Source organism: Molothrus aeneus, chromosome 3 (assembly GCF_037042795.1).
Source record: "Molothrus aeneus isolate 106 chromosome 3, BPBGC_Maene_1.0, whole genome shotgun sequence".
Lineage (NCBI taxonomy): Eukaryota > Metazoa > Chordata > Aves > Passeriformes > Icteridae > Molothrus > Molothrus aeneus.
In genome coordinates, this window is record NC_089648.1 from 51975616 (window position 1) to 51999202 (window position 23587).

At 40.1% G+C, this 23587-nt stretch overlaps 1 protein-coding gene across 2 annotated transcripts in view; it reads right to left on the reverse strand.

The window, feature by feature from the left end:
- Positions 1-13296, reverse strand: part of TULP4 (TUB like protein 4) — a 149227-nt gene extending 135931 nt beyond the window's left edge. Inside the window, exon 1 of one of the 2 annotated variants that reach the window (XM_066546915.1) lies at positions 13266-13296. The gene's annotated coding sequence lies outside the window, so the exon portion shown is untranslated. Of the gene's footprint in view, positions 1-13147; positions 13223-13265 lie in introns of those variants that run through there. The other variant, XM_066546914.1, reaches the window with a different exon arrangement.
- Positions 13297-23587: the final 10291 nt, after the last annotated feature.

Consider the following 23587-nt stretch of genomic DNA (forward strand, 5'->3'; position numbering starts at 1 on the left):
AATGGGATGAATTAAGGTCATACTGGAAAGGGGCAGGTGGTTCACAAGGTAAAAAGAGCACTAGAGTAACATGTGGAAGTCATGCAGTTTCATTTTGAAGCCATGATGCTAAAGTTCTTGGCCAAAAGGCTCAAATCAAACTTCAGGCATGGTACCAATTACCTGGACTGAGTAAACAGGCCAAGAATCTGTACACACATGTTAGAGCATCATCAGCCATCTAGTACAAGGGATGTTTAATTAGCTAAGCAGGGATACAGGGTTTGAGGGGAAGGGAAGTGGGAGAATCTGTGCCCTTCAGACTAGTAATAGTGTTTGTAAGACACTTTTACACTCAAAAAACTCCCAAAGAAACCCACCACCACCCAAAAACAAACAGACAAAAATCAAAAACACAAACCCAAATAAACAAACAAAAACCAAACCCAAACTATATAGAACCAAAGTTGCTGATGCATTTTTATCAGCATGCTAATGAAACGCTACATTGTTTTACATGAGAAATTACATGTCCATAAAATCCACTATGCAAGACAGTCCTGTCTCCATAAATCAGATACTAAGTTCACATAGGGAGATAGGACTGTTTTATTTAAAAAACAATGTACATTCAGCAATTAAGCAAAACAGAGGAAAATGCTGAAGAAAAATTTAGAAGGGAAGTGATTCCCTTCATATTATTCTCCTAAAGACTCAATTGATAGAAATATATAATAGGTGTTTGCCTTAAAAAATTATACAGATTGCATGCTCCTCAGAGAAGAGTGTTATCCTTATGCTGGATTCTTTCCAGACATATTTTTGGCTACTACTGTAACCACAAAACACAGCTGGAGGAACAGATTAGGACACACAAAAACACCTCTCTGACAACCAATACATCTGTCTCAGCTGAAACCCGTGTACCTTTGTTTCATTTTCATTTCTGCATGACACAAACATGCAATAACAACAACAACAACAACAAAATAACCAGCAGTAGAAAGCAGGAAGAAATCTTTCCAGTTGAACAAGGCCTAGGTTCAGCAAAATATGTCTTTATGTTCTCAAGCCATGAACACACCATGATACCCTGCTGATTGTGGGTATCACCATAAAGAGTCAGGGCATTTGACCAAAGGATGTCACTACTCTGTTATACACAACCAATTTCTATGACACAAAGGGCCAAACAACCACTGACTATCAACAATGCTTTTCTAGCTGAGAAAGCAAACTGCAGTGTGGCAGTACTTTCAGGCTTTTCACTAACATCATGCTAAGAAAGAGGCAATTGTCCCAAGGCAGATTTAGACTTATCACCAGCATGAGAGAATGTCTTGTTTATAATCAGTAAAGATTTTGAATCTAGAGGGGAACAAAACAAAAAAAATTACACACAGACTAAACAAAACTACTTGAGGAAAACCTGTCTACTTTGTTACTAAATACTAGAAAAATTCTGCAGAAGGTACTGCATGTGAACGAGTGCTAGAGCAAATAATTCACAATTTGAAGTATCTTATTCATTAAGCCTTTGATCCTTACAATAGTAGAGAGAATGGTCCAAAAACCTCAACGTTAGAAGGGAAACTATGGCTTTCCAGAGCAGTGTCTATACACCATTTTTTTGTCTAAATACTGTTTTGGCCAGAGTTCTGAGCCTGAAATTTTCTAAAACAGTGAACAAAAGGTCTCTGGCTCTCAGTTCACAGCAAGTGTGCTGCAAAGTGCACTAGAGAACCTAATGCTGCCAAACAAGCTGTGCACTTTGATTTTCATTTGGTATGGAATCCAGCATTTCCCCCAACTTCTCTCTCCCTATTATCACTTATTCTACTTTAAAACAGACAGCTTTGAAATATCCTGCAAGAAAAGCTTGAAAGAGAAGACCTGAGTACTATGGTACAGGCCACCTAACAAACATCACAGTCTAGAGAGCGAAAACCTTAACAGTCTCACTTTGAGGATCTGTGCACATTATCATCCACATAGCCACAGGAGCCTATCCTGAAAGAACAACTCAAAAATGCAGAGGGAAAAAGGAAGAAAAATGACAGTGCTATCATCTTCTGATGAATTTAAAACCCTGAGAGATCCCTGAATTTACTCAGTTACTCAAAGAATACAAGTAAACCTGCAAAGGCAAAGAATAAGTCCCTCAAAAAATAGAAAGAAAAAAGGATAGGTGAACAAGAGATGTGAACAAAGAGAGGTAACAAGTAGCTCAAGGTGAGACACACAGGAAGCTTTGCATCACAACTTGAGAAACATAGTGAAGAAAATTACCAGAGGAGAATGTGATTTTGTTCATTGCATTTTTCATGGCATGTTTCATTTGTTCAGGTGAATTTCTGAACAAATATTTGCACCTAAACACCCACAAACCACAAAAAAGACCTTCTTGACTTTTCCTACTTCTCTCTGTGACCCGAGGAATTTTATATTTGCCTCTTTGCCTGGAGTACAATTCTCTTCTTCACAAGGTCTCTGCCTATATCCAGGCACAAGAAAACAGCAGGCCTATTAACAGTGGACTGTCTGAGAGCAAGCTTCATACCTGCACCATGAATTTACATCTTACTTCCTCTGAAAAGAACACCACTTTAATGGAAGCACTCATCTTCACATATAATCCAAAGACAGTGCTGTGTGGAACTTCAGACTTCATAACCCTAATGTTTCATTTTCATCTTAACATTGACATTGATAAATTGTATTTGGCATATTGTATACTGCACTGTCCAAAAATAAATCTGAGGCATAATAGCTGAGTTAAGTATTAAAGAAAATTGTAACTGGAATTAGCAGTCTGTTCTCCAGAAACAATCCCAAACAGGTAGGCTAAGACCATCCAACAAAACAGCATCCCTGCTTTATTTGTACTGCTTGAGTAAATACAAACATTGCTAAAGGACTGTGAAAATGAAAACTCCCACAACCTTACATAAATATCTGCAGCCAAAAAGCGTCTCTATGAATTAAGCTGAACACTCCACAGATATGTTTTTGATTATATAGGGGTGAATAAAATGTACTAACCTTTTTTCACAAATACACCCTTACCAATGAATGAGTGATAAAGACTTGTCATTGCTAACTCCCAAAGCTCCCAACACACAGTACTCTCAGCAACACTGTGGACCCTGAGATTCACTGTCTGCTACAAACACATGGAGGAATTTTTCAGTACAAGTGCACTTCAGTGGATATGTTCAAACACATACCCTATCTGGGTACCTCATCCAGCCATGCACTTTTGCCAGTATTAATAATATTTGGAAGTATTGTAACTTTAGCAGTGTTGCTCTGATGGTTTACAGACATTAAGGGATAAGCCAAGTATCAAGAATCAACAAGAACACCAGGAAATAAGGAATTGCATAACTGTACTTATAGTTTCACCTCTCCCATTTCAGGCCCCTCTCTTTCTACAACCTTTTTAGCTTAAGGTGTACCTAGACTAGTCATCTTCAGTTGAATGAACATTTGTCTCTATTGCAACTACACCATGATTTCTTTTAACATGACCCTGATATTTTGAACGCTTTATCCAGTGTCCTAGGAGTGCTCTACTAGTGTCAGCGATTCTAAGAAAAGTAGTAAAATAGCATTATTCCCACTATACTGCTAAGTAAAAGACAATTTAAACATCTCAAGGGAGTACACAAGCTTATGGCAGAATTGAGAGAGAAGTACAGGAGTTCTGCCTCCTAGCCTGCTGCTGTAATCATCAACTAGTGAAAAAAAATCAAAATTTAGGCGTTACTTTAGACTGACATAAGATGGCTTTGGTTTTTTCCTAAATTATCATTTCATCAGAACACCCATTTGCATGAGGTTGCAATTGTTTTTTAAGTTGTTGCACTCACATGGCAGCAGCCTCCTACAACCTACTTCACCTTCCCAACCACAAGACCCACGAGTAAACAACAAACAAGCTGAGGCAGAACCTCAAACACACCCTTAGGAATTACTAGAATACCTGAGGTTACATGAAGATAAGCATGGCTTCCCTTACAAAAACAATTCTGAAATCTGATCCAGAGGATGCATGCATTTATCTATTATGAAGGACTGGAAAATAAGCCAAAATTCCTTAGAATGTCTCAAAGGAAGGTAAAACTCCGAATCTAAAATGAAGTAAAAACAGGGCAGAAACCTTCTCCAAAAATAGATCTTGCTGTGCAGCCAAGTATGCCTGCATGCAATTGTTATTTATTCTTAAATTGGAGTAATTTTCCAGGTAGATCAGCTAAAAGAACGAGGTATTTTAAAAACTCGACAAAAGAAACCCCCAAGATTTGTCTCTTGATCACATTTCCTATAAAGATGTAGAGGAAATCAGGAAGCAATAACAAAATGCAGTCTCTTGCCTGGCATTCCACAAAATCACAAAATTGTGAATTTCAATGGAGGCAAAGATAGTAACAACAACCAACACCCAGGAAATATGGTCCTAACTCTTAACCAGAAAGACTGGAAGAAATTGCCCTAAACATTGAAAAATAATTCGAAATCAAAACCATAACAAACAAGCAATTGAAAATACACTTAAACAATACACCATACATGCCTCAAGCTCACAGCCTAATTAAGAGCACAAACTGAAAGAACTCATGTACTCCTTAGGAGGTTCTCCAGTGCCTTCTACATTAAACCTTCATCACCTCAAGCCTATTCTCATCAAGTGTTATCAACCCCACACGTGGATGGGTGCACTTAAAGATGTCATTAGGGACAATCAAAACAGAAACAAAACTAAGCAATGTCAGCACTTAAGGATTTTCCATTCAGTCCTTCCACACTGGTCCTGCCAGTGAAAAAGGCAACAACCCAAACCTCTCAGGATACTCCAAGGCAGAAAAGTTATTCACAGCTTGAGCAAGTGTTAAGCTCAGAAAGCCACGAGATTTTAAGCCTCCACACCAAGAAAACAAAGCAGAAGTAAATGTAAGTGAAAACAGACAGCTGCACATCACTATGGACACTCAGTCATCAGGCATGGTATTTGTCAAACCTGAAACAACGCCCCTGGAGGCAAATCAGTATGATCCAGATTCTATCTGTCCCATTCTGTCTTTCTTAACAAAAAATGGACAACTAATAGCAAATCTCCTCCTGAAGGCACTATAAAATTTTTCTTATAATTTCCCATGCAAAGGTAATTTGATTTTTTTAGGAGAATTTTCATTAAACAAATGCTGACTATTTCTTGGTTTCCCTGTGCATCCTTGGATGATAAGGATGGACATAATTTCAAATCCAAAGCAGGCAACAAAGTTTTCCTGTATTTCTGGAGCTTGAACAAGTAATACTATTTTAAAACTGCAAGAGCTTGTTCTGGCACCACAGCACCAGACAATCAAATCACAAATATTTTCTCTCCAAGCCACCAGAAATATTTAAAGCAAACTCCAAAGGGAGAAGGGGAAGACAACTATCCAACCTTTGGAACATAAACTTCCTATGACTGAGACAAAAGACTTTACTGTTGCATCTCATGGAAATAGGAGACTATCTTTTATGAGATCTTGCAGCATTAATGGTCACTTCTAGCCCAGAACAACCACCATTCATTCAGGTCACCTGCTTTCTGCATTAATAACTGCAAAACAGACCAATACATCACTGAAAATGAAATTGTACTTTAAGAATTTTCTATACATCTTCTTCCTCAACTCCCAAGCTACAACATCACTCTCTCTTCAGTGGTTTTTCATTTAAATCCTTGGAAGAAAGAGCAATTTCCAATTCCTTTATTAATAAGAGTAAGTACTAGTTTGGGGGAGGGGGGGAAGATGTCTGTTATTGCCTTCTAATTCATAACAACTAAGGAAACAAAGTCCTCTATAACTCCTTAAAAGGATTTAAAGAATACCATGCAAAAGCCACAGCAGCCAGACTCTAAAATCGTGCATCCTACCCATGAGAGCCAATATGGTTATTAAATTCTCATACTGCTTCACTTCACCCCTCTGTGCACCTCCACCATCTCTCTGTCCACATGTTGGTTATTCATCCATTGGATATGGGTATTTTTTGACAGAATATGTTTTCCTAAAGGACACAGTCAGCAATTTGCTACTGCAAAGTAGATAATACACAGTTCTCATGATAATATGTGGATGACATGTGACTGTACACTTCATCTTTGCTAGTTTACTTATGTCTTCTTTCTATGTTCATCTCCTCTGTAGAAGAGCATACCAGCACCTTTCTAATCAGACTGCAGCATGAAGGCTGAGGTGTTTTTCAGGAGATGCTGCCACTGCACTCACCCAGCATGAGCCCCTGAGGCCTCTGGATGGAGGGACTAATACTGCACAGGCACACTCTTAGCACAAGTACTGAGCTCAAAATATACTTTTTTTATATAGTATACTTTCCTCAATCTTATTACAGGTCCAGTGAACAGACTTTCAAATTCAAAAATTCTCTTTGCAACACTGAGAAATAACTTGTATTGGATTTAATACATGTTCCACAGGGTTATTCTACTGGTATAAATGAAGGCAGAACATCTCCTCAGTGGGCTGGCAAAATCTGGAAGGAATGCACCTCTGAAAGGTCTGCAACTCAGAGAAAGAAGACTTAATATTATGATTTGTATTTGCTTTTAATGGAACCCTATTGCTGCATCAAAGCTTTGTCTGTTGAGAAAAACAGACTAATTCTTGCTCATAATGCTCTGCTACAATTCACCATAAGACTTCATATAGGTATCTTCAGAAGAACCATGTCCCTTCCCCGCTGGTCTAATCTATTTTTAATCTATTTTATATCTTCATCTTCACTTTGGAAAAACAGCAAATGGTTCCAAACTGCATACCTGTAACATGAGCTGGTTTAATTTTATCCCTTGATCATACATGCAAGTTAGCAGATTTTCACTGCGTAGCTTCCCATGTCAATATAAAATACAAATGCATTTATTTAATTCTCTCCTAGAATTCAAACACTTTAATTGCTATAGCAAATTGAATTCATAAACACTTACAGGACAATGGAAGGTGTAGCCCCATTTTCTGATGAGAAATTAAAAAACAGAAATACATATATGTATGTTCTGTAAAGAATCCTCTGCCTTAAGCATCAAACATAATTAAAGATCTTCTAACAAACCCTACCAGATAAGAGAAAGAAAGAGAAATCCAAACCAGGGATAAGTCCACATCAAACTAGAAAAGTCCTCAACAGACTCCAGCCCAATCCAAGCTGGGAAATGCAAATCAAACCCTTTTGACTACATTATTATTTCTTTACAGATAATGTGAAAGTTCCTTTACTGACCATAGGAAAGAGCTATTTCATTTACACATTGTTCTGTTTCCAAATTATTCAGGAATGTCTTTTCTTTTTTGCATGACTAATGGGACAAATATGCATATAATACCAGTCTTCTACTATGCAACTATAGAAAGGCCATATTTTATGCTCACAGTGTTTCTACAGATAGAATTCATATACAGTAGATAGGAACCACAGAGTTTTTACAAAAAAAAAAGAAACACTGTTAAGAGCAAAACTCCTATAAGAATTTCTCAGGTTCCATGTTAAGATGAATGGACTTTACTCAAAGTGAAAAGAACTTTTATAAAGAGTCCTTTCTATAAATTTTACAGCAAACAGGAGTTTGCATACAAGGCTGACATTCCATGTGTTCCACATCAACTTTATCCATAAAAGTTTCTTATCAAATTTTACAAACTGAAAAAAACAGGGGTTTACATCAAACAAATTAAATGCATGGAAGATTTTAACTCTCAAGCTGGCAACAGACAAATTAAAAATATACATGTTAAACTTCTGTCATTCTTGTGCCACAGGATGCTGCAGATGCTAAAGCAATCAAGGGTTCAAAAAAAAGATGGCATAAATTCACTCCAACTATTAAAACCCAAATGATTAAATACCTGCCCACAGACCCCTAAACTCCACCCTGCTAGAACCCAGTGACACTTCCCTTCAGACACTCAGCTATTTGCACACCCTATCATACTCTGCCCTGGGCATCTGCTATCATTCACTGTTAAAAACAAGATACCAATGCAGAAATACCTCTGGTCTCAGCTGATATGCCATTCATAGGTCCATATTTTTGTGCCTGAGAAAAAAGAAGGTACAATATCTAAAGCTGGTTCAACACCTACACTGTTCAAGTCCCTCATTTCCAAACACTATGTAGGGCACTTGTATGGCAGCCAGGATATTTATATAGTAACAGTTCTTAATATACTTACATGACTCGTGAGAGCTGGGGAAGACACCACAAGTATGTAACTCTTCCTCCCTCTCCCTTAGCTGAATTCACTCCCCCTTAAAAGTTTTGCTTAACACTTAAAATAGCTTTATGAGTAACATTTTTTTCTATTTTTATACAACAGTAACTATTACCCATACCCTCTATGATCTGCAAGACAGGATTTGTGTTAGTCAATCTACCTTCTGTGTATTTTAATCAGATTTTAGATAGGTAGATCTCTAGGGTTGTGTTTCATTTTTTCGTTATTTACAACTGAAAGGATTTCATAAAAGTCAAGCCACCATTGCAATAGAATAGAGAGATCTGTTCTTTATAAAGCAGAGACAGCAATAACATTGCTACTAATGCTTGCATACTCAAAAGACCAAGGTTGCCATTGTATTAGATACTGCATGCAAAAGAGAATAAAAGTGAGAGTGCTTTCTCCCTCATTTAAGAATTTTGTTAGTTATGGTCTTTCCCCAACTAAAGAGTCTCCTGTGGACTGTGATCCATCATAATCACAGCAGGCAGTCAACCTTTGCTTTTCCCAATAACTTTACTTGCTACTTATCTTCAAAAACACTGCTCTTCTATCATATTCTTGCTATACATGCAGACGGCTTCTTTTCTTGCATATTGTGTCCAACATTTATGGCTCCTTTTCGTGTCTTTTGTCTGCCTAAGTGGTACCAGAGACCCCTGGTAAAGTATTTGTACCAATTCTCTTTAAATGGCTATATGCATGGATTTGGCCACCTTTGAAATGTACTGTTCAAACTAGTGAAACAAGAGATAAACAAGGATTTTATTTAGAAAACAGTTCAGCTGCTAGATATTTGCTTCAACAAACATGTCCTGAAAAGAGTGTTTTCAAAGGAGAGGAATCTATTCCATGGCACGTACAAAGCAGAGGAGGAACTGATAGGATGGATTGATGTGAGTATTGAGAAATGCTAGATCTTTCTATTCTAATGCGAGAGTCAGCCTTCAAGTGAATGTTTTGCAAAGAGTATTTTGCTCTAGACAAGGATGTTGGAGACTATTCCAACCCAGGACACCAGGAAAGTATATGACTACCAGCTGGGTCTGTTAGCCCTCAAACTGTGCAGAAGGCCACAAAGGACCTCCACACCACACAGCCCAGCTTTCCAGTGGGAGGTTCTCCAGACCAGATCTGGTATACACAGCTTTCAAGGATATGGCACAAAGCAGATTAATACTGAGGCCTTTCATGGGTGTGAGCACAAAGTGAAAACTATTATTGTGAACCACTTAAAAGATACTAAAGTTTTAAATACTGTAAAATGATGTAAACAAAGGCATTAATCAAAAATTACACAATAGAGAAACAATGGATCAAATAATAAAAGCATGGATCAAAACAAGAGTCAAACAAAAACAATGAGCACAGCAACAGGCAGTTTCTTGAAATTGGACTTCTCAAAACATTTCCTCTTGGACCTTTTTCCAAATAATCCAAAGCCACACAAATCTAAGCAAAATCTAGATGCAAGTCTGCCAACAAGGCATTGTTTCTACAGAGAGCCAACCATAATCACTGACTAAACCTGCCCAACTTCTGACAAACATTTTACTACAGTAGCTAAGCCTTAAAAGGATTACAACTTAGATCTAAGTTACAGATCTTCTATAACTCCTTCTAGATCTTCTTAGATCTATAATCATAGCTTCTATTTCTTGATAGCATTGCACAGTCTAGAAATACAGTTTCCATATTATTTAGCATATATTACACTATACAGTTTTCAAGTCATAATCTTTCCATTATCAAATTTACCATACATTTCCTAATTTGTATTTTATCCCTAAATGACAATGGCCTAATATATTATCTTGAATTTTAGAAAAACTAACACCTTTTTGTTTTATTTTGCCAACTATCAAGCCATCATAAGACCTCAAGTCCTAAGCAACTATGAAAATGCACTAATAATGTAATTAGTAATAATCAACTGCACATCCCAACTGATAGAGACAGTTGGAAAACAACTTAAAGATGTGTACTTCACATCCCTAGCATCAGAAGTTGTTCTGCCACCAGCTGCATTACACAAGTGAGACACTGATAGTGACTCTAAAAAATGAAAGATTTTGTACCATTTCTACCAGCTCCACCACAGTAGAGATGAAGTAAAACACATAATGCTGGCCATGTACCTCACTCATTCACACACACTTTTTTTTATCCTGATCAATATCAAGAGACATATGGACAAACTCTCTGAGCAGCCAAGCTCCCTGAGAACTGAACTAGAGACATGCAGCATTAGTACCTGGATCACCTTAACAGGAACTGTCCTGAAACATTTCCTAACTCATCCATGAATTTAGTTAAGCCTTAGGCAAGGTTTCTTCTGACACTAGGAAGAGAAGTCTTTCCTCCATAAAGCATAGGCTTAGCTCCCAACACTGGCATGGAAGGTATGGTATGAAATTACCTCAGTCCTCGTTAAATGAACAACAGAAACAGAAAGGTGAGTTTGTTGGGGTTTTATTGTATAAAAAAAGAACTAAATCAAAAAGTCTGATTTTATTATTAGACCTTCATATAGAGCTTCTTATAGCAATCACAGCAGACAATGATCTCTTTATGAGCACTAGATAACATAATAATTACCCTAAGATAAGAAGAGAATAATTACACTGAATTCTTTTACAAGATGCTTTGAGACCTACTAATGAAAAGCAATGCTAAAAGCTGCGTATTGTAAGTATGCTTAATAACTACATAAAACAAGTACAACTTTTTCTAAAGGCTAGCTATAAACAAAACTGATTTTATTTGAAAGTTCAGCTGAATCAATCAATTTTTTGTGACAAAAATGAATCAGCTGCACTACATCAGCTTTCTTGGTGCAAGTTCACAATAGAACCATTTAAATCTATTCATTGCCTTACTGAAGGAAATATAATGAATATTTCAAGCTGTCCACCACAGGCTCAGTATAGTTCAACGTGAGTAGGGTTTTCATAGAATAATGAATGTGTTAAAGGTTTTACAATAAACATCTGTTGACTAGGTGAGAAATCGAATCTGTTGTCAGAAGCAGTGATGCAATGTACAAAAAAAAAATTGTCTTTCTATGAAAATCATTCATAACAGTTCCAGTTGTCAGTTTTCTAAGCTATTTTTAATCTTATAAATAGCTATCTATATATACTATCAACCCACTACCTCCTTTCAGCCCCCAAGAAACTGCTAATGACCTTCTTACAAAATTCCATTGGGGGCGTGGGGGAATATGCAGTTTTTTGAAATAGCTCTACTTTGCCTGACATTCCCACTGCCTGTGAAAAATGAGGCCCACTCGCACAAATGTTCCTTATAAGAGCAATCAGGTTAGGAACTGCTGGCATGAAGCTATTTCTTGAATTAGGATTACAGGATCAAGCTGATAGCTAGCATCCCTGGGGATCACCATGATTTTGCTATTGTGGAAAAATCTGTGATGGTATCCTCAAAATAATTTTACCAGAAATCTTGACACAATGAGACAACAATTTAAGTCTTTAAGCTTAAGTATAAACAGTTAAATGTTAGTGGTTCAAATGATCGTCTCCAAAGCTGTCAATATTGTATTATGGCAAAACACTTGCTATTTTGACACAGCTCTTACTATACTTCATTTTATTAAACAGATACTTTAAGATTCAAAATTTGCAAATTATTTTCAAAAACAAACATTAAGAAATATTTTTTTTATTTACAGTTTTCATAGATAGAAAATACCCATTGCAAATACCCCTTCCCTATTCAAAACACAGGATGTTGCTCATGAATCAGTAATCCTTGGACAGGCAAATTTAATCCTGGCAAAATGAAACTACCTATGACAATAATATGAGTGCAATTGTATTTTTTTAAAGATAAACATTTTCTATTAAGAGGCCTTTGTTTAGTTCTTGTTTGAAAAACATGTATATCTAAACCACGGGCAAAAAAGGACTCTTAAATACAAAAACATCACATTTGACTCAGGCAATCCCTTAACCTCAAATTGCTGGAGGCCTGGCTGGTTTCCCAAAGAATCACAGCACGCTCACCCTGTTGTTATGGTGTTTCCTAAGCATCTGCTATGTGCCACTTGCAGAAACGGCAATCCAAACAAGACAGACCTTTGATCTCACCCCATACAGCTGCTTTTAATCGCCTGTTCTAATGCCTCAGTCAAATTTAAGCACTGAACTGGTGAACGATTCCTACACTTTTTCGGAAACCTTTAGAGAGCCAAGGTGCTGGAACGCGTTCGCACACAGACGCTTACGGAAAGGTACGACGAGAAGCCACAACACAAAGAATGCGAAGGAGTTACGCTCCTGAGGCGGATCTGGGCACATCGCGGGGCACAGCTCCGAGCCGTGCGGCCCCCGCCACCCCCAGCCCCACTGAGGCGGGGGCACGGCGGGGACGGAGCGGGAAAGGGGAAAAATGGAAGAAAAAGACAAAAATATTTACAAATGGCAGCGCTACAGGCGGTGCACGGAGAGTCACAGGTGATGCCGGAACCGGCGCTTCCCTCCCCGCCGCCGCCGCCGCCCGGGGCTCCCGGACCCCCCGGCCGCTCCCGGACCTCCGGGGGAGGAAGGGCGGGCACCACCCCTGCCCCACGGCCCGGAGCCGCAGGTGCACGGGCAGGATGGGGGCTCCGGGCAGCCTCCCGCCCGCCGTGCCGGGGCTCATCCCGGCCGGTGCCCGGCGGGCGCGGGGGAGCCGCGGCGGGAAGGACGCGGCGCACGGCGGACACGCACGTCCCGGCGGCGCACCGGGACCCCCGCCCGCAGGGAGCGGGACCGCCCTGCCAGCGGCCGGCGCCCACCGGAACAAAAGGAAAACAGCCCCGGAGCCGCCCGCGGCCCCACACAGCTCCCGGCCCATCCCGCCCCACCTCCCGCACTCACCTCGGCGCGGCAGCGGCGGCGGAGCGGGCGGCGGCCACTCGCGCCCGCGGGCTCCCTCCCTCCCGCTCCCTGTTCCCCTCCCTCCTTCCCTGCCCGCCCTCCCGGCTCCGTCTCTCACCGCTCCCGGAGCGGCGGCGGCTGGGCCCGGCTCCCCCACCACGTGACCCCGCCACGTGACCGCCGCCCTGCCCCGGCCCGGCTCCGCCCCCGCCGCCCCCCCGGCCGCGCCGGGATGGGCCCCGCCGGGAGCGGGGCTGGTCCGCAAGCCCGGCCCGCGGGACCCGGCCGGGCCACGGCCACGGCGGGGACACACCGCAGCGCGGCGTGGGAACAGCTCGTCTGACGGGGGAAGAAATCCCTGTGCCCCCCCAGCCCCTCACCGCCCGCTGAAACCACAATAGCGGGCGTGATGTGACAGCAAAGCGCTGAGAGCGGGCTTGCCCCTTCTGCCTTCAGGGCTGAGAAAGAAGGAGAGTAAGTGGGTGCCAATATCGGGGGCATCGAGCCCCATCGTGTATTTCGCACTCCTCCCCGCAGGAATAACAAACGCTGTATTCCTGCATTTTTGACTCACACCAAACACAGCGAGCGAAAATTAACTGTGCTGACCAATGTTCTGTGCTAAGCGTAATCTTTGGTCCCAGAAAATAATGCTTACAGTAATGGGTCACGGGGGTGTCTTGTCGGAGAGAATGCCTTTATCCTTCAAACTTGGAAATTCGGGATACAGTCCAGAGATACCAACACTACAAGACCTGGGGGAGCCTCGGTAAAAGCAAACTGTCACGCTGTGTTCTGGTATCACATTCAATGCACATTCACTTTCTTCAGAAAGGAATGACAAAATGCCTGAACATGAAAGGTGTGAAGCACTCAGTAGTTTAAGAAAACCTCGAATGAACTGCAATTATCAGCTCTAGAAAAGCCATCCAAGGGATAGTACATGGGGAGCAGAAAGTGAAAAGGCCCTAGCCCCTGCTGGCTTTAGTAAACAAAACTTACAGACCATTTCAGAAACTAAAAAGGTACATATTTTTCACACCATTGCCCAAAGCTCCACGAGGATTTTATCTTACAATCTATAGCAAGAAGGGGACAAACTTTGTGCCAGAGGACCAGCTACGTGTGCAAAAATCTGAAAGACTGAAGCCTGAGATAATGTGTTAGAGTTGGGTATACATATTGTCTGTTAATAAAATTCTCATTTAGAAAAAAAGTTGCTTTTTATTGAAGATTTTCAATTACACTACACAGCTAAACCCTGGGACACCTCTTAAAAGATCCTATAGCTAAATAAATAAAAGCTGTCAGGCTCAATATCTGGGTGCATTACAGAGTTGTTATCAACTGGTGAGCTGTGAAGACCAGGTTCTTCCCTGAATTGCTCACTGGATATTTTCACAAGACAGCCATCACCACCACTGGTAGGCTTATATTTCAGTAGAAAATTTTGAGGAGCAATTGAATTCAAACCATTGTTCACTCAATTCTTGTGTCTGACTTCAGCTATCTGTGTCTTAGCTCAATTCCTAGTTTACTGGCCATCATAAGAATTAAATTTAGGTAGGAAAGGAAAAAAAAATCAAAGAGAGGTTTGCAAAGCACCACTGCAGCTTTAATTGCCTTTGTAATCCTGTCCTTTTCACCCCAGGCAGACTAACTGTGGTGCAAAAGTGTTGCCCTGCCCACTAATCCCTCATGAGCTGCAAGAGAAGTTGTGGCTGTTCCTAATCACAAGAGAAATCTGTTTGGTAGTTGTTCACCAGCCTCTACACACTATGACCATGACTGATACCTTGCAGGAATCCCACCCATTCTGCACCCTGTTTTGTGATGAGGACCGAAGGAAAATACATGGGAAGATGTTTGTTCCGTCTCACTCTATCAACATAACACATTTGTTTTCCAAAATTGAATTTACACAGATGCACAAGAGTCCCAGGAACTAGAACCAGATACTTCAGGTGTTTAAACCTTGCAACAGAGGAACAATCCCCCATCTTTTTCATCTACATGTGTGAATCAACAAGATCTTTTTCCATGCTGGGAATGGACTACAGCATTCCTCCATGTGCAGAAGGGAAGCTACAGCAATCTCAGATGAAGTCAGTAATCTCATTGAGTGGAACCCAGGGGTATCCTTACAGATAAGACAAGGCCTCATCTTCCAAAGTGAAAATAGAAGTTAAGATCTCTACTATTTATAGCAATAGACCATGGTCCTGTAACTTGCCTATGGGACACTGTTGCTCTATAAATGGAACAGGAGATCACTCTTGGGAAAATACCACTGCTGTACTGCATCAGGTTTGTGAAACTATTTTGTACTTTTTTGAACCGTATTTTACTGTGATTAAGAGCACCTCTTTAGGATAATGAAGAATTTTAAAGCATACTTAATTCACACTTCACAGTATTTCTTGAAAATATATACAAAACATATAAAACCCAAAGGAAATAGACAACTTTTTCCTTCACTAGCCTGTTCATCCCTTCCTCCTCCAGTCTACTAAAGTCTGACCTAAAGTACCAGTTCATTGGATTATGGTGCTAACAGTATAAAAATTAAAAGAAATAGAAACATTTCCTTTATAAGTTGTAAAAAAAAAAAAAAGGCACATAGAATTCACCTTGCAGAACACTACCTCACAGAACCTAGAATAGGTACTGAAGTGTCTTGCTATGCAAAAGCTGCTTTTGTAGATGCCTCCATTATTCTACTTTCCTCCTTCACCTCTGTCTGGATTTACAGCATGAATGACTGTCCAATTTTAATGCATTAGAGAGTTTCATACGCAAAGTTGCTCCCTTTTTTCACATGCAAATCTATTCACTCCTTCCACTCAATGCATTTTTGTTAGTTTCATATGCTCAACTGATTCCAAAAGGCATTTCCTTTTGATGTACCTCACCCTGAATTTTCATCTACCACAGAGGAACACATCAAAAAAAGAACAAGTCAGCTAACCTAGGCAGATTCCTCAACAGAGCAAGGATTTCCTTCGTAGCTGAGGGAATAGCCAAGCTGAAGGAGGACTGACCAAACCCTCCACTTGCCTGGCTGCTCACTCCAGCTTTTTCCTGCCTGTTTTTGTTGTGGAAGCAGCTCCAACCTTCCACATATATTTTGCCCCCCTTCTTCAAGACCTGAACAGGGAAAACAAGACCTGGAGCCCCTCGGAGAGAAGTTCACACTGGAGCAGGATTCCTGGTAGGACTTGTGACCCTGTGGGGAGTCCAGGCTGGAGCAGGCTGTGCCTGCAGGACTGCATCCGATGGAGCAGTGACCCACATTGCAGCAGTTTGGGGAGAACTGTTGCCCATGGGATGGCCTCACACTGGAGAAGTTCATGGGGGACTGTCTCCCATGGGAGGGACCCCATGCTGGAACAGGGGAAGGACTCTTGTCCCTGAGCAGTGGGAGAAACATATGGTGATGAACTGACCAGAACCTCATTCCCTGTCTCCCTGCACCACTGAGGGGGATGAGGTGGAGCTGGGAAGGAGGGAGGGGTGGAGGGGAAGGTGTTTTTAAGGTCTTATTTTATTTTTCTGCTCTGATTTTGTTAGTAATAAATGCAATTAATATCTCTTATTCAAGTCTGATTTGGCCATGACAGTATTTGATGAGTGATCTCTCTCTGTCCTTAGGTCAGCCCTTTTCTCTCCCATGTTCAGTTGTGGAGGGGTGTGATAGAATGGCTTTGGTGAGTCCTGGCACCCAGCCAGGGTCAAACCACTACACTGCTACACAAGGGAAATGTATTCATGTGTGGGTTGTTTTTTGGGGTTTTTTAACCTTATATAGTGTTTCAAATTATGGCATACAAGATAATAACTGAAGAGATGAAGGTTAGTACAGATGGCAAGGGATTGGAACTATTTAAGCGTGGCAGTGGGTGGTGCTCCAAAGAAAACAGACTGAGGAGATACAATAAATGGAGTCCCTGAAGCATTAGTCATGATACTGTCCTTTCTAATATTTTTGTTAGGTGACCCTAGAACCAAAATATGAGTGTGCTAATAAAATTTGCTGATCACACAAACCTGAGGATCAACAATACAGCCTAGACTCAAAATAGATACATCATTCAGAAAACAATGGATGACCCCCAGAAGCAGACCACTAAAAAGAATAGGATTAAATATGATAGTACAAAATCATTAATTGAAGGACTTGAAAATTTTAAACTGAAGGCATCAAGTGAAAAGACAGGAGAAGAAAAATCTGCATCTGTCAGTCAGCAAGAGAATAACCTGTAAGGTTATTCATCAAACATGTAAGGTGTTTGATGACATATTGAAAGAAGCTAATACTCCCAGAATTTCAAAGAGGTTCTGGAATATGAAAAAGAGTGTGCTGGTCCATACAATATGCTGATCAATTACATTGAAGAATTAAATTAAACTTGAAATGGGTACTAAGGAGGGCCAGGAGAAATAGACATGACTATCTGTGTGTTACTCTATTAAACAGAGTAATTTTGCCTATTTTACTTACTGCATCAGGTTAGGCTCCTCTTTTTTGCACTTCACAAGAAGTCCAGCATTATGAAACCCTAGTTCAATGTGAGCCCTTTGAATATGTCTACAATATAAAAAAGATACATTAATTTAACTTTCTCAGCAAAGAGCACATTAGAATATTAAAACAAATAGCAGCTGGTAGAAATATTTCCAAGGTCCCTAGGCTTTTCAGACAAGTGCCTTAATGGCTGAGATATAAATTTATATCTTTTTCAGCTTAAATCTAAAGAGACCCATACCATATATAATTTCTTCAAAATCTCTTATTTCCAAGTGTGGTCTCATGAGCAGCTTAAGTAAAAGAGTAAAAGGACAGTGCAGCAAAACTTAAGCAGTCCTTTTTTTTTTTCCTCCAAAATTCAATGGAGATAATATTCAAATACAAAAATAAAGAGAGAAATCTTGGAAAATGTGAAATAAGAGAAAAGGCACCAAAATATTCAAGGTCTTAAGCACAGTTTAGCACCAGAGTGCCAAATTAGTGTATACCCTGTACTGTCACCTTCCATTTTAGAAGATATGACAAATACAGAGACTGTTGCAAAAACAAATGTTAATTCATTTTAAAAAACACCCAAATTAAACCCAGCTTAATTACAGCATAATGCCTGTGTTATTGTGGGTAGTTCTATAGAGGAACATGACCAAATATTTAAGTCCATTTATTCCACTGGGGAAAAAAACCACATTTCAACCTAGATTTAAGAGTAGAAAAATACACTGCATGAATATGATGACTTTTTGCATTTTTAATGGTTTTAGCAAAATATAATACAATGATAGAAAGCTCGGTGTCCAAACAAAATTATTTAAGAAACAACCCTTACTTTCATGAATACCTGATTAGGGATTTCACTGTCCTTTTAATCCCAGTGTTAGAAGGACACAAAAATAACTTCTAGATGTGAAAGGGTCTGGTTATCCTTATTAGCATTCAATTTTCTATGTTTGTTCCCCCTTGAGACCTCCATCTTACAGTAATGCCACTCAGTGTAAGGACTGCAAAATCCCTTTCCTCCCTAAATGTTAAGAAATATTGTTGGGCAAGGAAAGGTCTCTTTCTCCCAGAGATTAAGCATGCTGTAGAATCATAGAATCATTAAGGCTGGAAAAGAACTCTAAGATCACCAAGTCCAACTGTTAACCCAGCACTGCCATGGTTACCATAAGACCATGTACCCAAGTGCCACATCCACATGCCATTTGAACACTTCCAGAGCTGGTGATTCCACCACTTCCCTGGGCAACCTGTTCCAATGCCAGACCAACCTTTTGGTGAAGAAATTTTTCCTAATATCCAACCTAAACCTCCCCTGGAAAAACTGGAGGCCATTTCCTCTTATCACTTGTTACTTGGGAAAAGAGACCAACCCGCACCCCACCACAACCTCCTTTCAGGTTGTTGTAGCGAGTGATAAGGTCTCCCACAAGACTTCTTTTCTCCAGGCTAAACACCCAGCTCCCACAGCCATTCCTTGTAAGATTTGTGCTCCAACCCTTCACTAGCTCAGCTCCCCTTCTTTGGACTCACTCCTGTGCTTCAATATCTTTGTTGTAGTGAGGGGCCCAGAACTGGACACAGGATTTGAGGTGAGGCCTCACCAGTGCTGAGTACAGGGGGACAATCCCTGCCCTGCTCCTGCTGGCCACACCATTGCTGAGCCAGGCCAGGATGCCATCGGCCTTCTTGGCCACCTGGGCACAGCTGGGTCATGCTCAGCTGTTTTCCAGCACCCCCAGGTCCTTTTTCCCTGGGCCACTTTCCAGCCACTCTTCCCCAGCCTGTAGCCCTGCCTGGGGCTGTTGTGACCCAAGGGCAGGACCTGGCCCTTGGCCTTACTGAACCTTGTACCACTGGCCTCAGCCCACAGGTCCAGAGATGTCCCTGCAGAGCCTTCCTGCCCTCCAGCAGATCAACACTCCCACCCAGCTTGGTGTCACCTGCAAACTGATTGAAGGTGCCCTGAATCCCCTTGTCCAGATCACTGATAAAGTTGTTAAACAGGACTGACCCCAGGACTCAGCCTACCACAAGTGACAGACTGTCAGCTGGATGCAGCACCATTCACCACCTCTCTCTGGGCCCTGCCATCCAGCCAGCTTTTTACCCAGCAAACAGCACCAGGCCAAACCATGAGCAGGCAGTTTCTCCAGGAGAATGCAGTGAGAAATGGTGTCAAAGGCTTTACTAAAGTCCAGGCACACTATATTCACAGTCTTCTCTATTTGTTTTTATGACTCGCTTTGGTTATGATATTCATGTAACTATGATGACAATGCAAAAATGCTTTACATGAAAGCTTCCTTCGCTGTTTCAAATTTAGAGTGTAGTGGATTGCTTCTCATAGCTACTAAGTCAAACAATAAAAGTTTTTTGTTGGACCTTCACAAACCTTCAGTTTCTTTTGTTTTATAGTACATTAAAAATGAGCTAGAATAACTGCACATTGAAAAGACAGTCTCAATTTGGTCTAGTTTTTCATACTTGCAGCAAACTACTTTAGGAACCACCTTCTGAAACACATCCACCCTCAGAATTGTTCCTTCCCACTCCTTACAGCTCCTTCTGGCTTCTGCTGTCACACAGCAGGCTAAACAGGCAGAAATAGCTTTAAAAAACCCTACTCAAAACCTAAAGGAGAAACATTTACTGACTCCAAGACTTCAGGTTCCCTAGTCCTCCCGACAGATTTGGTCAGATGCTTAGCTTTGCCCACTCCTCATCCCTCCTCTAGGGCTCCTCTCAAGTGCTATTTGCAGCTCCCTCTCCCCAAAATCTGACCAACACTAAAAGCTCTCACAGTCCTTCATTACATTGGCCTTGATGTGGTTGTGTTTAACAATATTGAGTTCAAATATTCATTAAGAAACCAGGCTTCTTTTTTCTTCAGTTTTATACTGATTTTATAACTTTCCTAATATTAAAAGATAAAATTAGTCTCTGATTAGACCAAAAGTAAAATTAAATATAGGGAGCATGCTTCATTTTACAGCTGAAGAGAAATTTTTCTTTCATATCTGGTTGATGATTCAGAAGGTCATCATTATTCCAGGGTTACTCACTTCTGCTGAAACTCTAGGTTCTGGAATACCTGTATATCTAATGATATGACACACAGGCAAAACATGTCTTACACACAATAAAGTTGCCAGTGTAGGAGAATTAAGAGATCAAGAGGAAGTAAAAATATACTATCATTCCACAGAGAAAAGTGGTCCCATTCAGGACAGAGCCAAGTAGAATGTGGGTGTAATATTAAGAAAGGTAGGTGAAATATTAAGAAATGAATATTTAATATTAAATAAAATATTAGTCATTAATATTTAATTATTAAGAAATTAATATTGAGAAATATTAAGTAGGAGAAATATTAAGAAATATAATTGGTCTCTGGTTGGATAAACACAGAGCCTTTTGTAAACCAATTAAGATCTAGTTAATTGCAAATAAATTTTTTCATCCTTATGCTCCTGATCTCATTAAATTTCAGAATTAACAAGAAATAATAATTACAAGCCTAAAATACTCTTCCCCCTCTTTCCTGCCTTTTTTCTCTTTTGCCCTCCCATGTCACCCCTCTAGCTTTGGTACATCTGGAGCACAACACAGGAAATGGTGAGAGATCATTTGCTCATTGTATGTACCTCTCTCTACTGACAGTGTATATGAGCTGTGCCACCACTGCAGAAACATGCAACACTCTCTTATCTGCAAGGGAGATCTTCAGAGCTGCAAGGGTACCCATGGCTCTGCACATCCTGCCATTTACAGCTGGGGCCATCTTTTCTGTAATAGAAAAATGAACAGCTGTACAGCTCTGACAGTCAACTTCTTCAGTCTGTAGTCATCCAGAAATGTTGCTGTTTCTTTCCTGAGGGGCTAGTTATGTGGCCAGTCGGTGATCTGTCAGTTTTGGTGTTGGATGGGTTTTCTTTGGTGTGTTCAAGCACATTCCAGCATTGGTATTATGAGTCTTAAGACTTCTTCCAGGAACCTTACACTTCTTGTTACTAATACCTAGAATTGCTCAAGCACAAAAAGCTAAAAGCGAGCAGTAATGCTCTAAAATGTTCTAAAACTTTAAATTCTTTTTCACCGGGCAGCAATTTTATAGTCTGTTTCTAGTCTTAATCTTCTTTTTAGTGCTAAGCAATCAGAAGTAAGAAAATTACTTTTTCCGTCTATATGAAAAATAAAATCCCTAATATTCACAGACCATGGGAGGGGGTTGCCCCTCATATTAAAACTTAATTGGTAGGTGTTGTAGTTTTTTGTTTGGTTAGGGAATGTACTGAATTTTACCATCACATATCCGTAAAACCAATAAGGCTACTCATCTGGGGGCCAAGGAGGGAAAAACTTTCTGTATGTCTCACTTCCATGCATTATGAGCAACACTGTATGGAGAAAGATGCAGAAATCCCCAGTGCAGACTGAAATACAGTAAGATTGAATGTCGTATGGTCTTCCACACAGTATGATGCATGTGATTTGAGGAACAGGTACCCTACAGTCACATGCATTTTGTATTATGAGGAAATAAAGAGGAAAAAATTAATAAATCTTACTTCTTATCAACAATGAATTCTTTTTATTTACACTCACTAAAATCTATGTAACTTAATATGGAGCAACTTCTAAAGCAGGCTCATGGTGTGGAGATACACAGACCTACCAGTAACATCTGACAGCAAGACCACATTTCAGACTCATCATTTTAATGTGACACGGCTGTGTACCTACACTTAAAGAGAAAACACTGGATACCTAAACAGCTACGAAATTTCTGAGCTAAAAATATTCCAAAATCTCCAACAGTGAATATCTCTTTAGAAGGACACTTTGAAGCTGAATATTCATCTCTAGCTGAAAGCATATCTGATGGTCCAAAGCACAGTAAGTCTCTGACCTACCACGGCCCAGGCTGCAACAATTTTTTTAAAGCAGCTTAAAATATTGGCAAGAGCTCCCCTTACTGGTCTGCTTTCAAACTATCAGCTCTTCAGTCCTGAAAATATTTTATTTGAAACAAAGACAGGTAAAACATTACTTATATTCCACATTTTGGAAAAAAAACAACCTAAAAACCAAACAAAAACCCAGGTCTACATCAAATTTATATCAGATATCCTATTGTTTACGTTTCTGATTAGCTGCTAGGTCATAAACCCTAAACTTAGTTTAGGAAGAAATTGTTCTTCCATCACTGTGAACCTTAACTTATTTTGAATCCTTGATTTTGTACAGCACATACAGGCCTTGCTACAGCCTAAATTACAGAACAAACATCCAATTCTAACATACTGAGTAATGCACTCATTTCACAGTAACCACCACCAGCTTCAATGGGATCATTTGTGGGATAGTCAGGAGTCAGCATGGAAATTTGGAACTACAAAAAAAATCTATTATGAAAGCTTCAATGGCCTATTGTTTGAATTTAAGAGCAAAACATACCTCTCAGACTGTGCTGGTTTATATGATTAAACAGTGCTTGAAATACATGTATAGACACAGATATAGATATGTATGTATGTATACCCATTCATATATGATTTTTAGTGCCCTGTATTTGTAAATTCAGCCTAGGGGCTGACTGAACTTTTATGGTGAAGATGCCAACTAAGAAAGGTTAAATATAAGTAATTTTAATGACACCATGAAATACCATTATCTTTAATTCATAGCAAACAATCTTGTTTACTTCAGCTCACAGTAAACAATCCTGTTAATGCATAAAATACATGTTCTCTGAATTGTTCTCACGCACATGAGGTGGCCATGCAGAGCTGAGTGAGAAAAAAACTGTAAAATCTGTTGTTATGGCACATTAGGAAAAAAAAAAGAGGGAATTAGAGGATATGCTTTTGAATGTACCCTATAAACCTGGAAAGACTGTAGAACAGGATTTC